General features: G+C 48.0%; 1 protein-coding gene and 1 long non-coding RNA gene across 6 annotated transcripts in view; one reads left to right on the forward strand and one right to left on the reverse strand.

The window, feature by feature from the left end:
* The window catches only part of zbtb16a (zinc finger and BTB domain containing 16a), a 75,097-nt gene that overhangs the window by 53,841 nt on the left and 4,011 nt on the right, over positions 1-17,245 (reverse strand). The gene's annotated exons all lie outside the window — the stretch shown is intronic.
* Positions 2,911-4,103, forward strand: LOC105417461 (uncharacterized). 2 transcript variants are annotated; one of them, XR_003890919.1, is made up of 3 exons: positions 2,911-2,991; positions 3,076-3,173; positions 3,905-4,103. It is a non-coding gene; the product is annotated as an uncharacterized lncRNA (long non-coding RNA). The 2 variants fall into 2 exon arrangements; XR_965121.2 differs by having other exon boundaries at positions 2,986-3,173.

Genomic DNA, 17,245 nt, shown 5'->3' on the forward strand with positions numbered 1-17,245 from the left:
AATAATTCCGGACAGTCACAAGTTTCCTGACGTGGGAAACTACCACAGAAATGATGCTTGAGGACCACGCTAGCTAGCTGCAGGATTCAGCGAATCAAGAGTTCTCAGACGACCGCAGGAACCATCATTCCGGCTCCAGTGCCTTTGGAGGTGCAGCGCCATGATGTTTGCTTTTGTCTCCGTGCAACCGTGCCAACCGTGCCAACCGCGCCTCTTATCACTGCACCTCCAACTTAAAACTGCACCCAACAGCCGGCAAAACAGGCCGGATATATTCCGGCCACCGCTTCCAAAGCCTGTTTTCCGAGCTCCGGAGAGAGGGTAGTGGCTGAATTCCAAAGTGCGGGAATGACGAACTATAAAGGGTTTTTCACTGCAGCTGTGACGGGAGCTTCGTGCTCGTGAAATCGCTGCCAAATTTGTTTTCATCTTAACCACACATATCTGCTCCCTCGCTCGCACGGACACGGCTGATCCGAACTGGGAGAGAAGACGGAGAGCAGCATCGGTCGGTCGGGGTGAACTCATGCGTGTGGAATTTTCTAGCATCTGCAGAATGATAGCAAAAATATAAATATCCACATTTTTACAAGAAAATCTGTCCGTGACGACCGCTGTTTACGCCACAGCAGGAACACCGCGTTCCAGCTCTTGTTTGGAAGAACGCTTTCCGATGCCGTTGTGGTACAGCTGAGTTTTAAATGGAAGCATTTTACAAGGTAATTAGTCAGGCTGTGATTCCACTGCATCATGTGACTGACCATAATTCTGCCCAAACGTGTCCAAAACCTCCCTTTTTAAGAGGTGGGACATTTTTCTGAGCATTTTCTTCTCATTAAAGTCTCATCATCGGTACTGATAGAATTGGAGGGATTTTAGGTGTGGAAGGGGGGGTTGGGATGGATGTTTATGTTTCCAGGGTCAGGAACTGTCCTGAGGGAGCACATTCCTCCCCCCAGAGCACGACTGAAGGTATGTGAACCATCTGGACAAAGCCAGGGGCCACAATGGACCTACAGAGGCTGGCCCGTGTGGTCCGACGGTCAGTCGCCGTCCCACACTCACGCCGATACCCATCATCCCCAGCTCAGGGTGGCTCAGCGTTGCTGTAAGGGGATGCAAGAATGCAGATGTCAGCCGTGGGCTCAATGAGACGACTGTGTCCTCATTTATCACCATCTGAAATCATCACATGACTCCAGAATGAATAGGCAAGTGACTCTCCGCATTTCATTAATTCAATAATTCGTGCGAGAGCTTCGTCTCACGATTGTGAAACATCTGGCCTGTAAAATCCCGCACATTTTCTTGTGGAATTAGATTTGTTAAAAGCAGACCAGGCCTGGCGAACATCAGAGGACTACACAACTTTGTGAACATTCCTGAATTACCGATGCATGGGAATAGAAATATACGACTTGAAATCAATATTTTTTTAAAGAAACGACGCCCCCTAGTGGCCATAATTGAACGCAGAAACTGCTGATCGGTTCCCTCCCTGCCATCGTCCAGAATTTTTCACGTGTCCAGTTTGACACTGTAGCACTGATCTTTAGCAGTGAAATAAACAGCTTTCACATGTTTTAGACATCCAGCCATTGATGATGATAAATTAATCAAACACTGAGATGTAATCTACACGTACAGGAACGCGCTAGTGGAGGCGGCGGCAGCAGCGGCTAATAGAGAAACCCAGTTTTATAATCAGCAAAGACAGTCAATTTGCTAATAAGGGATTCTAATTAATTAATCGATGTGCATTTGCGGGAGCAGCCGCGATTGTCAAGAGCGGTCAAGTGCAGTTTGCCGGGCCTCTCTTCCCTGCTGCTCTCCGCTTAACACACAAGCTGATTTCAATTTCATTTGGCACACGGCAAATTTCCTCTGCACCGAGGTGCAGGAGGGCAATCGAGACGGGCTGAGCTTCATCATCCGGGTTTTGAGACCCCCCCTAAAATCTGTTTCAACTATTAAAATACTGTCACAGGGAAGAACTGTGAAAACGAAAAATCCTGTGTACAAAGACTGAGCAAGGGTATCAATCTGAAATAGCTAAAGTTTAATCATCTCGGATGGTTTTAACATGTTCCGACTATAACCAACTTTCTGATGTTCCGGTAGCGTTGCCGCTCGTCGTGTGTCCTACGTGTTCTATTCAGGCAGGAGAGTGTAGAGCGCCCTCTAGGGAACAAAATGTCCAAGAGAACTGGAATAAAAAGATCGACCCAAGATTCAAACGACCTCCCAGGAGATCTTAGATGGAAGGACACAGCAGTACAAAACGGACGGTTCCTGATGTGTTTGAAGCGGACGTTTCAGAAATGAGCCGACGGACAACAAAGTAGTGCAGTGCTGGAATTTATGGACGGGGTTGGGCTTATGCTGCTGGTCATACCGGTGTGGCTGAGGGGGTCAGGGGTCAGCTGCTTGCACTCAGCAGCTGTCCTAAAAGCAGCAGAGATAAGGTCTGAAAGCATCCTGTGTGCATGTGCATGTGCGTGTGCGTGTGCATGTGCGTGTGTGCTTGCACTTCACTAGGCAAATAGATACAGTAAAGCCTGAACAACTGGAATGTCGTGGCTCAGAAAGGAGTGGATTACCCCACCTACGGGGGGGGGGGGGGGGGGAAGGGAGAGGTCAAGGCTTGACCGGTAGGCCAGGTCATTCATCAACTGCTAATGGCTGGAGCTTTATGCTGTCATGATGAATGACCTTTGTGTGAGCAGGGAAACGACACAGGGTCCAAGACAATGGCATCGACAGAGGCATCAATTCCACACATGTCAATCTACAGCGAGCGCGCATGTGTGTGTGTGTGTGTGTGTGTTTTAAAGGACGAGCTGGTGCAGCTAGAGAACAGGTGGTAACAGGGTCAGACCTGTTGGGTAGTTGTCTGCTTAGACTCCTCCCACTCCAACATTCTGTAATCTTACTGGCTGTTCAGCTCTGACAAGTTAATCTCGAGTCAAAACACTGAATTACTGCAAATGAGTGAGTTTATGAAACGGTTGTTCAGAATGTTTGTCCAGGTAAGTTTCCTTCTTTGGGATAAATTGTTTAAGTGCTTTATTGCAGAGACGCCGCGGTGATTTAATGAAGAAGTTTGCGTCGAAGTGAAAGCACGGTGGGAAAAGAACCAGCGTCGGCCTGGATGAGAGGAGGAAAATCTAAAAGTGAGCTGATAAAACGTGACAACAGCAGAGTTTCTGTTTAAAAGCTGTCAGCAGTAATTGGCCCTATTTGGCAAGTAGTTCTTCAACCGTCTCAAACTGGCGGCATTTTCCTTCACTTTAGTCTTTAACTGCCAGTTCCAAACCCAAACTCATATTTTTACCACGAAATCTTTATCACGCTCAGCAGACAAGTCACCACACACCGGCTGACTTCCAGTTCCTTCATTGGCTGCCCAGTGCACTCCAGTAAACCCAGTGACGAAGAGTAAAATAGACTCATGTGCGTGATCACTTCCTCATTGAGCCCGAGTCCATTTCATCACATGCTGAATATGTACAAAATACTGCAAATGCTGCAGAGTTACTGCAGGAAGTAGCACCACACACACACTTTGAATCAACTAGATAGAGATAAACAGATATAGATGTGGAGAGATAGACAGATAGATGAAGAGATATAGAGAGATAGACAGATAGACAGTAAATAGGGAGAGATAGAGACAGACAGACAAACCCCAAAACTGCTCATTGCTGTTAGTGAAAAGACTGGATGCAGTCACAGAACTTTTGCTTTGCCCAGTAAAACCACTTCGTCCTCCGATGGAGAGTAATCCCTTCACACTTTCACGTGGCACGCTAGCATTAGCCCTTCACATCGGTAAAAGTGTTCATTTTGTGGTGAAAAAGCAGCACGAACGTAAATAAGTGAATTTACTGTCATTGTCTTTTAGTGACGTGTGCTCCACTTCACCGAGAGTACGGTCCAAGGAGAGGCGCTCACCCACTCCAGTGGACGCTTCTGACACTTTCATTTGGTTGAAAAGAGGTGAAGGAGGCGGATTTTCTCTTCCCAAAGCGGCGAGTGCAGAACTCGTTACACTTCTCTCTGTCATCCCTGTAACTTGGCACTCAGATAAACATTGAATTTAACATTGTTCCAGGTCTTTTTTTCTCCCACACAGAGTGTGAGTTCAATAGATGGCAGTCAAGGTGATTTTAAAACCTAATCCTTTTATGCCTGTTACAAAAAAAAAAAAATATTTCTCACAAAGAGATGCTTTTATGCTCCTATCACATATTTCTGACTGTTAAAGCACTGCCTGAACACCTACGGCCACTTCACACGTGACAAGGACGACTCCAGCTAGCGTCGTGATTAAGGAAGCGTTCACTCTCCTCCCCACCCTGTCGTAATCAGAAAATAGAAAATGAGCAGCTAATAAAGAAGCAACATTAATATTCTCACACGCTGCAGAAGGCTGCAGCAGACCCGTGAAAACGTGACGAGAAGACTGAAGGTCATACGTTGCTTCTCCTTTTGCACCAGTGGGCCTGGACACAGATAATCTGTGGAGAGACGTCCTCTATCGGCAGCTTCTTCCGGGAGCCAGAGTTGAAAAATATCTAACCCTAACCTCAGTGCGCGTCAAAATCAGGAATTTCTATTTAGGTTTTGGACTTTCAGAATGTTTTGGGCTGGCGTTCCTATCAGATCCAGTTACGTAGGTGAAGGTCGGGGTGAGGGTCTGGGTCAGTTACAGCCGGGACGGAGGGCAGGACGCTTCGTGGCATTTGCCTGAAATCTGCATCAGACTGTTTTAGACAAGCAGAACTACTTTTACATAGAGGGAGACGGCAGACAGTGGGAAAAGACAAATGAATGCCTTAATCTGACTATAACCGGACAGCAGCGATTAATATCAGTGCTCTCCTTATCTGACTAAGACACCCCGATTGGAAATCGACTTTCTCCGACATGTACAGGCCTTAATTACGCACAAGATGACCAAAGCTGCACGATCATCCGTCTTCCTGTTGTCCGAACTGCTGGTCTGCTAGCCAATTCCAGTTTTTAATCATGCGACGTAATAGATTAACCCCCTGAAGAGACGCCTATCGCCACCTAGTGTTGAGGAGGAGGACGTGTTCCTGTCACTTATTCGATTTTCTCCATTGCATGTAAACCCGTTGGAAAATCTTCAGCATGTCTCAATTAAACTGCGCACGTACCGAGTGCAGGATTCCCAGCACGTCCAGTTTCAAAGCAGCAAATATCACCCGACCCTTCCTAAACATGACCAGAACGCCCAGAGAAACCAGCGCGACAGCGATCGGGCTTCTGAACGCTTGATTCATGAGCGATTTGGTATAAAGCGGTTGGAAATGAGCACAATTCCCGATTCACGGATCCGGAGTTCAGCGGGAGATAAGCGCACGCTGTACACATCAGCACAAACACACCGAGGGAACGGGCACATCTGTGGCAGGTCATGTGATCAGTGCTGGCGCACGGTGTCCAGGATGTTTACCGTATAATAGCAGAGCAGAGCTGCATCACCGCATTGTTGGCACAAGAGGATAAAGTTCATTCTCTTATCAAGGCTGTAAGACTTGTTGGCCACATCTGTCAGCTCGGGATTATCAGGAGGGCTGGCCACAGCGCTCCCGCTGCGCTGGGAAAAAAAACAAGGAGACACTAGGAGAAACCCCATTTTGACAGATGGAGCCGACGTTGATTCAATCATTCAAACAAGTGAAGACAGCGATGGAGGAAAGGAGCTCTCTGAATAAATAAAAAAAGAGGTCCAAGATTTTGCCCATTTCATTAAATCAAAAAGTCAAGTGAATTATTCCTGAGGTTTAGAATTTACTCGAGACGTAAAGACGCTACTTTGGTTCCGTCCACGCCGACAAAAATGGCCTCCTTTGAAGAGAGAAGTTCAAAAGCTCAGCCGCGGCTACTGGAAAAGAGAAGCTGAGCGCCGTGAACTTTTCCTGCTCGCATTGTGGCCTGAACATTGGATCACACCTAATCTGACAATGTGTTTGGCTCTGCGGCCTAATAATCTGGAGCCATTGCTCCTTTGAGGGACATTCTCACGGAGCGGCGTGCTGCTGGTGCAGGCGCTAAACGATCCTTCAGCCTGTGTGGGTTTAACGCGTCCTCCGGCCAACGTCTCTGCCGTTACCACACCAAGAGAGCACAATCATAAATACAGCAAGGGGAAAAAAGGAAAATCCCACCACAAATAAATGCAATTAAGAGTTTAATCAATTATTCTTGATCAATTATTGATTAATCATGGTGATGATAAAGTTGGGCTGGAATATTTCCAACCAAACCAACACATTTTCTTCATTTATCACGATGCAGAAGCGAAAGTGAAGCAGATATTTTCTGAACTTCAACTTGGTCAATTATGAGTTTTAGCAGGACGGCCCAGGTCAGTCCGAGAGATGCAGGTTGAACATTTATGGATGAGGGCAAATGGGGGAGAGTGGGAAAAGAACAACTGCTGGGCTAAACTTCAGATATGAAGCTATTTTACATTCAACTGCTTCCACACAAATGTGCCTCCTTCAACAGGAGCTCCATTTTAACCCGGAAACCGCTTCGTTTCCACAGCAACAAAGTGAAGCTAGGTCTTTATGATGGGATTTATTGTTTTTATTTACACAGTACACTCACTTTTGTGCCATTTCACCATCCGAGCAGCTAAACCTGGAAGAAGGAAAATAAAAAGGATGTGTGGACGCTGGCAGAGGTGCAGAGGACAGACAGAGCTCCGATAAAGGTGCAACACCTTCCCAACAATGCTTCCTCTCAACCAATAAAATCATAAAACGCCTCCGAGTCGGCTTCCCTCTTTTATTTTTTTTAAGTGTCTCTTTGAACTCGGCGCTGCAGAATGCAGCCGAGGCGACGGCAGACGTGACCGTGTGAACAGCAACAGTCTGGTGCTAGACGCCACTTTACACCCACAATTCAAAGCGCCAGCCTTAAAGGCAAATATTTTTCGGCGATGGGACGGATCTCGGAAACGTGCGCCGAATACAAAAGGTTCATCTGGCACCTGACGGGGAGCGCAACAAAATGGCGGCGGCTGGTTCGCGCGGGGAAGCTTTTCGGCAAAAGGCGCAAGGTAAAGAGCGCGTTCCCGCCCGTCGTCTAGTGGGAATAAAGGCGAAACCAGTGCCAGCGCTGAATGGCGGGATGGAAAACGCTGGGAAAGAAAAGGGAGGGCCGTGTTTCCACAACAAGCTTTTACAGTAACAAAGAAATACGGGAAACCCTGAAGACAGAGCAGTTTTAGAACCAGCAACTCTGCTCCGATTCTTTTCAGGGGGTTGCTCGTGTTTGGGTGGAGTGTTGGGGGTTTGTGGTGCACTGGCAGCTGAGGCAATCTGGGTCTCAAGCACATCTAAGGTTGGCCAATTAGTTCCAGTGCCACTATTAATGTGCTGAAGGGGCGCGCTCAGCAGGGGGCCGAGGACTCAGCTCAAAGGGCTTCGGTCCTCACTGGGAGGAAGGGGGAGCCAGTATGACCGGCAGGGGTGGGGGTCAGGACCCCAGGGCCATGTGAAAGCTGGACCTTGGCCACTGACCTCAGAGATTGTACCGGCCCGAGCCCACAGACTCCTGGGAGACCCGGGCAGGCCGCGCCCCCTGCTAAAGTTGGCAGTCGCTAGCACGGCGTGGTAAAATGTCATGGTGGTGGTGATCTTGGCACATATAAAAGCTGTTTTTCAGAAAATAAAACAAAAAAGAGCAACAGTTCATTTATATTTTTCTAAATTTGAAATTTTTTGATTTTCCGCCCGGACTGAGATGCTGAGGCAAAGATCTACGCGAGTGATGACCAGAACCTTGGACAGCGGACTTGAAAAGGAGGCCACGGGGCAGGTTTGGGGAGCTCCGCTTTGTGTCTCTAAACCTTCAAGGCATTTCAACAAAAACATCGGGGACATTCAGGCGACAGGAAGGCGACATTCAGCGGTGGAAAACCATCCCGTCGACTCGCCGCGGCTCCAGTTCCTGATGCAGTTTTCAGTCTTTGTCTTGTCATTTCTTAGTTTTTAGTTGTAATTTAAACAGAAAGTCTGTGCTGAACTGTTGTCAGGAGACATGAGCAGCAAAGACGGCAGAAGTCCTCGACTAACATTCCCCATCCCTTTAAACTGCACGTTTCCACACGTCACTCTAAATGATGATCAATTCACATCGGAATTAGAGCTTTAATAGTTTCAACAGCTGCCTCAGGCATGAAAATAGCTTAAAAACTAAAAAAAGTAAAAGTTCTCATCTAAAATAGTGTCGTAAATACTAATTTACATACGCTTAAACATACCAGCAAATGCTGAATTAAAACAATTCCTGCGGAGTGAATGTCAAAACCAGATTGTGTGTCAATGTCCTGTGAGGTTTTGGACAAAGCCGTTCGAGGAGGTTTGGCCGAAGAGCTGACCACCAGAGTTTGACAGCAGCTTTTGTGTTTTCTTAGGACAATGGGGGGGGGGGGATCAAACCCAACTCCTACACACCCCCACCACGTCCTGCTTCGTGTGTAAAGTCCTCGCCTGGCGACCTTTAACCTCGCCCGTCATTGTCCCAGTAAAAATAAAAAAGCCGTTGAGGCCTGAAAGGCTTCTGTCCTTATTGTACGTCTCTGCTGGCTTTTCCCTCCGAGCTCAGATTATATCTAGATTATGGTTTCTGGCAGATGGGATCAGTTCTGGCGTTTGGCAACTTCACGTTTCTTAGACGGTGGGACGGGAGCCGACGAATGGCCCCAGATTAGGATTAATAAATGGCAGCAGCGCACGCGCTAAAGGTGGGCTTTTGTTTGCGGTGTCATGTGAATGAAGATGACCTAATCTGAGGCCGCTTCCCTCTCCTCCGTTAGCCTCCGAGTGAAGCTTATGTAGGTCACCGAGTCACTTCAGGACAATGCAGCCGAGCTGCACACGCGACTCATTCTGCACGACTTTCAGTTTTCCCTGAATCAGACCGGAAAAACCTGGAAAAACTGCAACCACAAACGGCAGCAGATGTTTAAAAATGCCCTTCAGTTTCATCCAGACAGATTAAAACGAGCATTTGCGTGACAAAAAAATAAACAAATCCCCGATTCCAGATGTGGAATGTTAATCTTATCTGATCAGTACAAGTGTGAAAATGATCGATGAAAGCAGGACTCTTAATTATGTAACTGTGCAGAATTAAATGAATTTTTTAAAAATCAAATTAAGACACATTTGTGTCAGGCCAGTTATCCATGTGCTGTCATTTGTTTACTCTTTACTCCAGGTTGCTACTTTAATTTCAGCAGAAGGAATTTTGTCCAATTTCCCCCAGCAGAAGCAGGTCCGTCCTGTTTTTGTCCTCCTGATGTTCAGTCCACAGTGTGGAAGTCCTCACCGCCGCCATTTCCCTCTAAAGCTCCACCACCTTTTCTCTCTTCCACCCCCATCACAGAGACAAAAGTCAGGTCTGTAACCCCTGCGGCCCATCCCCCCCCGTGCTCTTTGACCTATAGTGGAGGCCTGGCTGAGCACAAACAGTGGTCGTCCCACCGAAGCCCCCCTGCCACCCCCACCTCTACCACAGGCTCCTGTTTCACTGGGGCCATGAAAGAGCCTACTGTAAATACCGAGTGACCCCGGCGTTTATCTGGGCCTGAGACCCCTGCATCCACCCTACTGTAACAGAGCCCACCCCTCACAATAGGGCCTCTCATGGGTGTTAGTTTGTGGGCTCTCGCCCCTCTGTGCCCACTCAGAATGGGGATTAGAAAAAAAGGAAAAAAAGGAGAGAAAGAAGGGCCCCCGTTGGGCCCTCTGAGGGGGTCAACCCCCTCCAAACGAGCATCCCAACTCCGTCCCTCAGACACTTTAGCCTTTGTCCCCGCGTGAGACTTGAGGATGGAGGGAATGTGAAGGTGGAGCTAAACCTTAAGGGTAATCACGGAATACAGATCATTTATGGATCATTATTATTATTATTATTATTTCTGTGGGGGCCCCTGGGAGCCCGGCCTATAGCTTTATCAGAGCGAGGTCCCACTGTATCTGCGATCCAATCAACTGAAGTTGGAAACTCTTGGTTTTTGTACCGATGGAGCCGATATCTGCGAGGTTCAAGGGACCGTCCGGTTGGTTCTACAGAAGCCACCAGCCATGATTGCCCATTGCATGATGGGAAACCCATGGAACCGAGAGGTTTTGCCGACTGATGGACGCTATCGTTGGTTCGCATCCAAATCTGAATACATTTCCAGACGCCGCCGACATTCCACGCGAAAATAGCCCACTTTCAAAATCAGTCGGCTGTCATTCCCCAAACATTTACAGAGTGGCTGCAACAGGGTGGAAACCATGGTAACAGAGTGGTAAACACAACCATGCCCCAGCTTTATTCAGACATCGGCATCAGACTGTAAAGGAGGCCGCAATCACACGTTTTCACGTTTCAAACAGTCTAAACTTTTTCTTTGGAAATAATGACGGGGAGATAAAGAAAGTGAGGTTGTTCTGGGTCACCGAGAGACGGAGGAAGGCTCGGGGTCGGAGGCTAAGTGAAATATATCCTCGGCGTGAGGCGGCAGCGGCAGCAGCAGCAGCGGCAGGATGCAGGAAGCTGAGGGCTGCAGATAAGGCTGCAGACGGGAGCGATAAGCAGCCAAACACCTGTTAGCGAAGCTGCAGCCCGCCGCCTCACACCAACAGTCACAGGAGGCAATAAAAGACGAGTAAAGAGGACGGCGCACGGACTGAACCATCAGAGGGAAAATGTGCTTTTCTTTAACTGAAAGGCGAGATCAGGGAGGGGACGTTGCTGAAGACGCCAGGGGGATAAAACCCCATCCTGCTTTATAGCGCGCTTAATAGCACGCGGCCACAGCCTACAGCATCATTTGTAAGGCGAGCGGCGAGACAGAAGTGGCAGAAATGATGCCGTTTGAGTCATGACATGTCAGAACCACCCGCTTCAGCGATCAGTCCAGGAAATGGAATGACTTCCCCCCCCCCCCCCTTACAGTCCCACTCTTCTCTTTTCAGGGAAAAACAGACCAACAGAAAACAATGTGGGAGGGGTCAAGGGAGACCTTGGAGACGGTCGACAGGCGTGCAGAGAACAACAAGAGGATTCATGACGTGAACGTGGGGAAAATTCATGGCTGTTACGACTGTTGTCTGAGTGTAAATCAGGCAAAGCACAAGGTCGACGCAGCCAATAAGTTCCCAGCTCAGCGTTCACACGACGCCGCAGCTCAGGTTAGCCTCTCGTGAAAATTAGATTTTATCTGCCATATGAAGCGGTGGTTGACTTAAAAGCTCTTTATTCTGAGAAATACACTCAGACGCGTGTGACCTGCTGCCACCGAGGAGAACTGCACACAGCAACCAAATGATGGGTCAATGAATTAATCCAAGATAAGAGATCATTTGTCCTTAATTTACTGCAATATATGAAATACTCCCCTAAACCCTGCCGCCAGTTTTAGCAGGGAGAGAGAGAGCGACAGAGGGGGAGAGAGAGAGAAAGAGGGAGAGACATAGAGATACAGAGAGAGAGAAATGGGAGGGCTATCCATCGTCAGCTCCGTGTGTCCTCTAATCTCTCCAGGCGTCTCTGGTCAGCAAATACATAAATCAATTATGGTTTTAAGCTTTATGCCATGATTTACCCAACCGATCCCTGCAGGATTTACAGAGCAGCTTTGAAAGTGCTGGTCGTTGCTTGAACCCCACCACGGTGATCGCATCAAGGTCCCCGAGATCTGAATGTCACGGCAAGATGGAATTTCACCAAGCGTGGAGGTCATTCGCCGTGTAGGGAAATTATTTATATTTATTTTGTCATTTTTTATTTACCTGTTAGCACCCAGCGCTAACACAGCATCTACCTGTTCAGCAAACACGGTTCCTCAGGCTCAGCAGAGGCAGATTAAAAGCTAACATGGAGCTGATTTGGCCCCAGATTCCCCACCTGAGAGCACCCTTTGACAGGTGATGGGGCAACGGAGGGGGATCATTTTTACGACCAACGTCTGAGCGTGCTGGTGTCACTCCACCGGGGCCTCTTGCCAATCTCTGGCAAACCATTCAAGTGGCAACAAAGAGGCTAATTAGAAGCTCTAGCTGGAGCCCACAGAGGGCTCCAGTTTGATACTTCCCAGAGAGGCAGTGGGGGCCTCTGAGGTGGCAGCGGCAGCTTACAGTCACACACACATATTCACACACACGCACACGCACACAGGATGGCCCTTTGGCATTAGCACATTTACTCATTGTGGCCATCCTCCCTTCAGTCCGCCGCAGCAATAGAATCAGAGAGGGGGAAGCGACACATCTACTTTCATGTGGTGGGACCTGGAGAGGGGATGCTAATGGGATATTGATGGGATTAGAACCCTTCATGTTCAGGCCCAGCAGAACAGAGGCAGGGATCCATGAAGTAGAACTAAAACCCACTCACCTTTAAAGCCACATCGCACTAAATCTGTTGACTTTTTCCTGTTTCAATGGGAAAGTTGACAATGACACATGCACTTTAATACAGTTGAACAGAGTTCACCCAGTCTAATAAAGCTTTGATAAAGGAACAAAGAACACAGATAAACACCTTTAGCGGCAGCACCGTCCTCAGGAATACACACACAAACTGGCAGCTTTCATGCTTTTGAGATAAATAAACGGTGTGTAACATCAAGCTATAGCAACAAATCGGAACACGCTAGCATTCTTTAGCAAAACGCAGGAGGCAACATTAGAATGTGTCGGTTTCAGGTAACACGTGACACAAAGATAAACGATGGTTTGCTTAAATCGGCCTGAGAGGCATCGGTGAAGTCTCCGCCACCATGAAAGTTAAAACTGACAGCACATTTGCATGTCACCTGCCTTTAATTTCGGCCCCCACAGACACACGCGAGGGGGGCGTCCAGCACTGCAGACCGCACAGCCTCCGCAGGGACAAAAGAGGGGGCCTCAGTGTGCCACTTTCTCTGCCAGGCTGCATCAGGCGAGGGAGCTGGTAGCCACATGGGACCAGCTGCTCGCACCAGCGCAAGCTGCTAACGTTAACGGCATAAGCCCCGCCCACCTGCCCCCTGATCTAATCAGGCAGCCGATTAGATCTTCGCACCACTGTAATAAACAACGTGTAGAAATAGGAGCCAAGGTGGAATTACTTTCAGGTAGTATTTGTGTTTCTGGGCCGGTAATCTATTATTTACCGTTATTAGCAAACAGAACCGGATATATGACCAGGGATGAAATAAATAAGAACTTTATGTGCAGCGCCGATGCACCTCGTTACCGGCTGGAAAATCTTATCAAGACAAAATCGGACGCCTCAGATAAACTAATCCAAAACACGCCTGGCAAGATTTTTTTCTTTTCTTTCCGCTTTCACAGAAACAATATTGTCGTCATACCTTTAAATTGAATTTTGAGGAATAGACATTATTATTGTGGAGAAATACAACTTCATCAATATAATATGATTTTTCTTTTTTTTAAAAAGGCAGCCCCCCCTCCACACGATGCAGCCCCACGTGTGTTAAGTCTTTAATCGATATGTCTCCATGTCCTGACGGGGAGGACGGAGACCAGATGCCAGATCAGAGAGACGGCGGAGGAAATCTTTACGGTTCAGGCGCAGCCTTTTAAAGCCCGTCTATAATTGGGTCGCAGCCAGCAGCCGAGGCTGCGGCGATCACAACGGCCCGCTCAAAACAGCGGCGGCTCCTCGGGGGCGCGAATAAACAGCAAACCTCCAATAAGGTCAGGGGGGGGAAAAAAGCACCTGGAAGGATAAAAAGACGGATGATGCTGCCGACGCTGCCGGAGCTTTTCCTTTGAGAGGCATTTTATTTTTTTGGTCGGGTGAAGCTTTTTGCGCCGTCAGACGATCACAGCGGCCCGGCTCACGGAGCAATTTCAAATAAAAGCTAATCCACTGCCTGTAATAGACGCTTTGTTGTCTGGAAGCGGAGAAATGCGGCGCAGGTCTGACTTTATTCCACCCGCTTGACTTTTGTCCATCCCTGAACACAAGAGACGCATTCTTCAGCCTCCATGAAGAACCAGCTGGGAAGCAGCAGCTCATCTTCTGGCAATAAAAGCGGCCTGGACTACAGAGCTGATCACGCTCGAGAGGCTCAGATGTACATTTTTGTAAATATCTCAGCCTGCTGGAGAAGGAACCCTTCAAACCTGTAAACCCCAGCCTGCGCAGGTCACAGGAAGTGAGCCGTCGGCTGTCCTGGCATCACCGTGCAGCAGGAAAACACTGGTTAATGGTTGATGATGCCGTCGGTGTGTGTCACCTGCGACACCGAGTGCACAGTATGTACAGTGTGTGCATATGTCGTTATCACCTGCAGCAAACGCAATCTGTGCTCTATCTGTGCTGCTCTTAGTGGGGAGGGGGGGCAGGGGTTATCTGGGCCGCTCCGATATGCACCGATAACAGTCCTGGGCCCTCTGTTTAAACACCTGGGGCCCAGAGGAGGGGTATTCCTGCACCATCCCAGACCCAGGTCCACAAAAGAAGAGTGAACAGAAGAGGGAGACCTGGATGTGTTGGGAGGAAGGTGTGTGTGTGTGTGTGTGTGGGGGGGGGGGGGTATTTCCACCCTGAACCCTAATATTTCAATCAATAAATAGAACATGAGCTGGAGAGAAGAAAAGAGAGATGCCGTCCGATTTCCTTTCCTGGGGGGTTCCGTCTGTTAAACAATCCCGTCTGCGTTACACAAAGACGGAGTTAAATGATTGATGCTTATCAGGAATGTTTAACAGCTATATGCTGCAAACGCTCCCCTTTAAAACGGGCTCCTTTTTCATTTGTGTGATGTACATTACAGCGAGGGTCGCTCATTTGCATGAGAATAGACGATTAAGTGAAAGAGATAAACCCAAGGCTAGTTCCTGTGAATTGGATGTTGTGTTTGGAATACCAAACAGTAGAGAGAAGGGCTTTTTTCCTTCCCGCCGATGCAGAATTAGCCCCTTCCATGCATTTAGTTCCCCCAATAACCACTCCGGCTCTTTCCCCGCTGATTATTTTCTCAGTGCAGAGGTTACTAAAATATTGCTGTAATCCTGTCTGGCTGAGACTGGAACAGCAATCACCCCGAGCTTCCTCTCAGGAATAAATCTCGGTCTTTTCAGTCGGCAGGAGGTGGGGAAAAGTTGTGATGTACCTTGTGGGGAGGGGGGATGAAGTGGCCTTTCATTCAAGACCTTTACAGACAGGTGGGCCGACATTTAACGGGAAACAGATGGGAAAACGCTGATTATGCTACGCTATCAGCACAGATGGGGAGCTGAACAAACATCGAGCCGGTAAACAAGATCTGGGAGCTGTGACCAAATGGAATTCTTGAGAATTAAAGTCCGTCTCCGACTGCGGTGGCATCACATCAAACAATTCCACCTTAGTTGAAACGGGACAAAACATTCCAAACGTGCGAAAGCCGCCGCGGTCGGATTAAAAGTCTCTGGACAGACGTAAAACGTCACAGATCTGTTCAGTTTTAAACTGTTAAAACAGAACCACCACTCATCACATGCACGGTAAAGTGGGCGTGGCTTAAGGATATGATCCAGGACAGCGAAATATAAAGGGCGGCTTAATTGAAACAGGAAGCTGCTACTTTCTGACATGTTAATTCCGACGTAGGACAAACAAGCCTCACGCCAACGACCCGCACCACATGTGGAAACAATTCCACGCGTGTTCGACTTGACCCGCGTGCACCATGAGAACCAGGCGCTGTTCGCTGCAGAGACAGCGGTGACCCTGACACGGTGGCGGCGGGGAAATGATGTGCAATTAGTCAGAGCGAACGCGACTCCACTCATCCGAGATAAAACATCTTGCATTCACTTCATAAAAGGAGCTCGACAGGCTGTACACAAAGAACAAAAAAAAAAAAAAAGTGGGAGAGAATGAAGCCGATACGTCTTTAAATGACCCATAATTGCAACGTGAGGACACGAGCGCTGAATTATCACGCAGCAAAGCGGCTCTTTCATGATGCAATGCTTCATTTTTGCACTTCACTGTGCAGCTCCAATATTAACAGTGTCTGTCAGTGTATCAACACGTCTAAATTAACCCATTAGCATGCTACGAGGCGACGCGGCAGCAAGATCAATGCCTGAAACAGTTTGGGAATCTCCTTTGAAACCAGATTTCCCAGCTTGAGTGAATTGATGAAATTCCTCTTGAAACACAGGCAACCATTTCACAAGCCAGAGTTCTCTCAAGAAGAGTTGAGCTCATTCTTTAGCAGCAGCAGCCTTCACAGAAACATAGTTTATTCCAACTTTTAAACATTTTTGCATTATAAAGGATGGAAGCACCTTTGGCAAAGGTCGTTCTTCCTCACTAGGAAACAGGAAACTTGATAATCTAACACACGGATCTGTCCACGTCAGGAAACTACTGCAAACACCAAACAGCTACAGGAAAACTACCCAAGAATTCCCGGAACAGGAGAACAAGTTTTCTTCCAGAATGAAAAGAGCAAAATTCAAAAGCAGGCAGACGTGTCTTTGTGACGATAGATCATCTGGAATATTCAGGAGCCTGAGCAGACCGAGCTGAGAGACATTGAAGCTGTCGCACCGAAACTCTTAGACACACACACATACCAAGATAGCAGGGCTGGAGGGGCTGGGGGACAGGGTCCAGGCCCTCAGGTGAACTTTAACCAATCTGCTTTCTTATTGATCTGAGCAAACATTGCAGGGCGAGAAGCTGACCTGCAGGTACGGGAGAGCGTCCACTCACAGAGGGAACCAGGACATAAAACGCACGTGAATGATTAAGCCGGAGCTGTGCTGCCTTCTTCCACCCTCGCATCTCAGAACCCGGTTCCGGAAGGCCTGAACGTCAAAATCCGAATTACAAAGGGAGCAAACTCCCCGCCACGATGGGTCACCGGGGAGGGGGCGTGGCTCCGGAGCCTTTATGTGTTACTGAAAATTGACAACTTTTTCTCCATTTTAGTTTTTGTTTATATTAAAAACCACCAGATGCTGTTTTGCGGGAAAATGCACCATCGCAGAGCAATCGATTAATTCCAAGCGACGCTCTGGACCCCCTGGCCTTCTCTTTCTGCAGGATTTGATGAACGTTTGAATTATTTTGTTGGTCGAATTCCTTGATCATCTCTCGACCGTCAGTAAATAGGTTATTTAGCCTTAATCTGAGGAACTGCTGCTTTTAAAACTCTGAAGAGTCAACACGGCTGAAGCGACCGGAAACAAGGCAG

The sequence above is a fragment of the Takifugu rubripes genome, chromosome 15 (assembly GCF_901000725.2).
Source record: "Takifugu rubripes chromosome 15, fTakRub1.2, whole genome shotgun sequence".
NCBI classification, from domain to species: domain Eukaryota; kingdom Metazoa; phylum Chordata; class Actinopteri; order Tetraodontiformes; family Tetraodontidae; genus Takifugu; species Takifugu rubripes.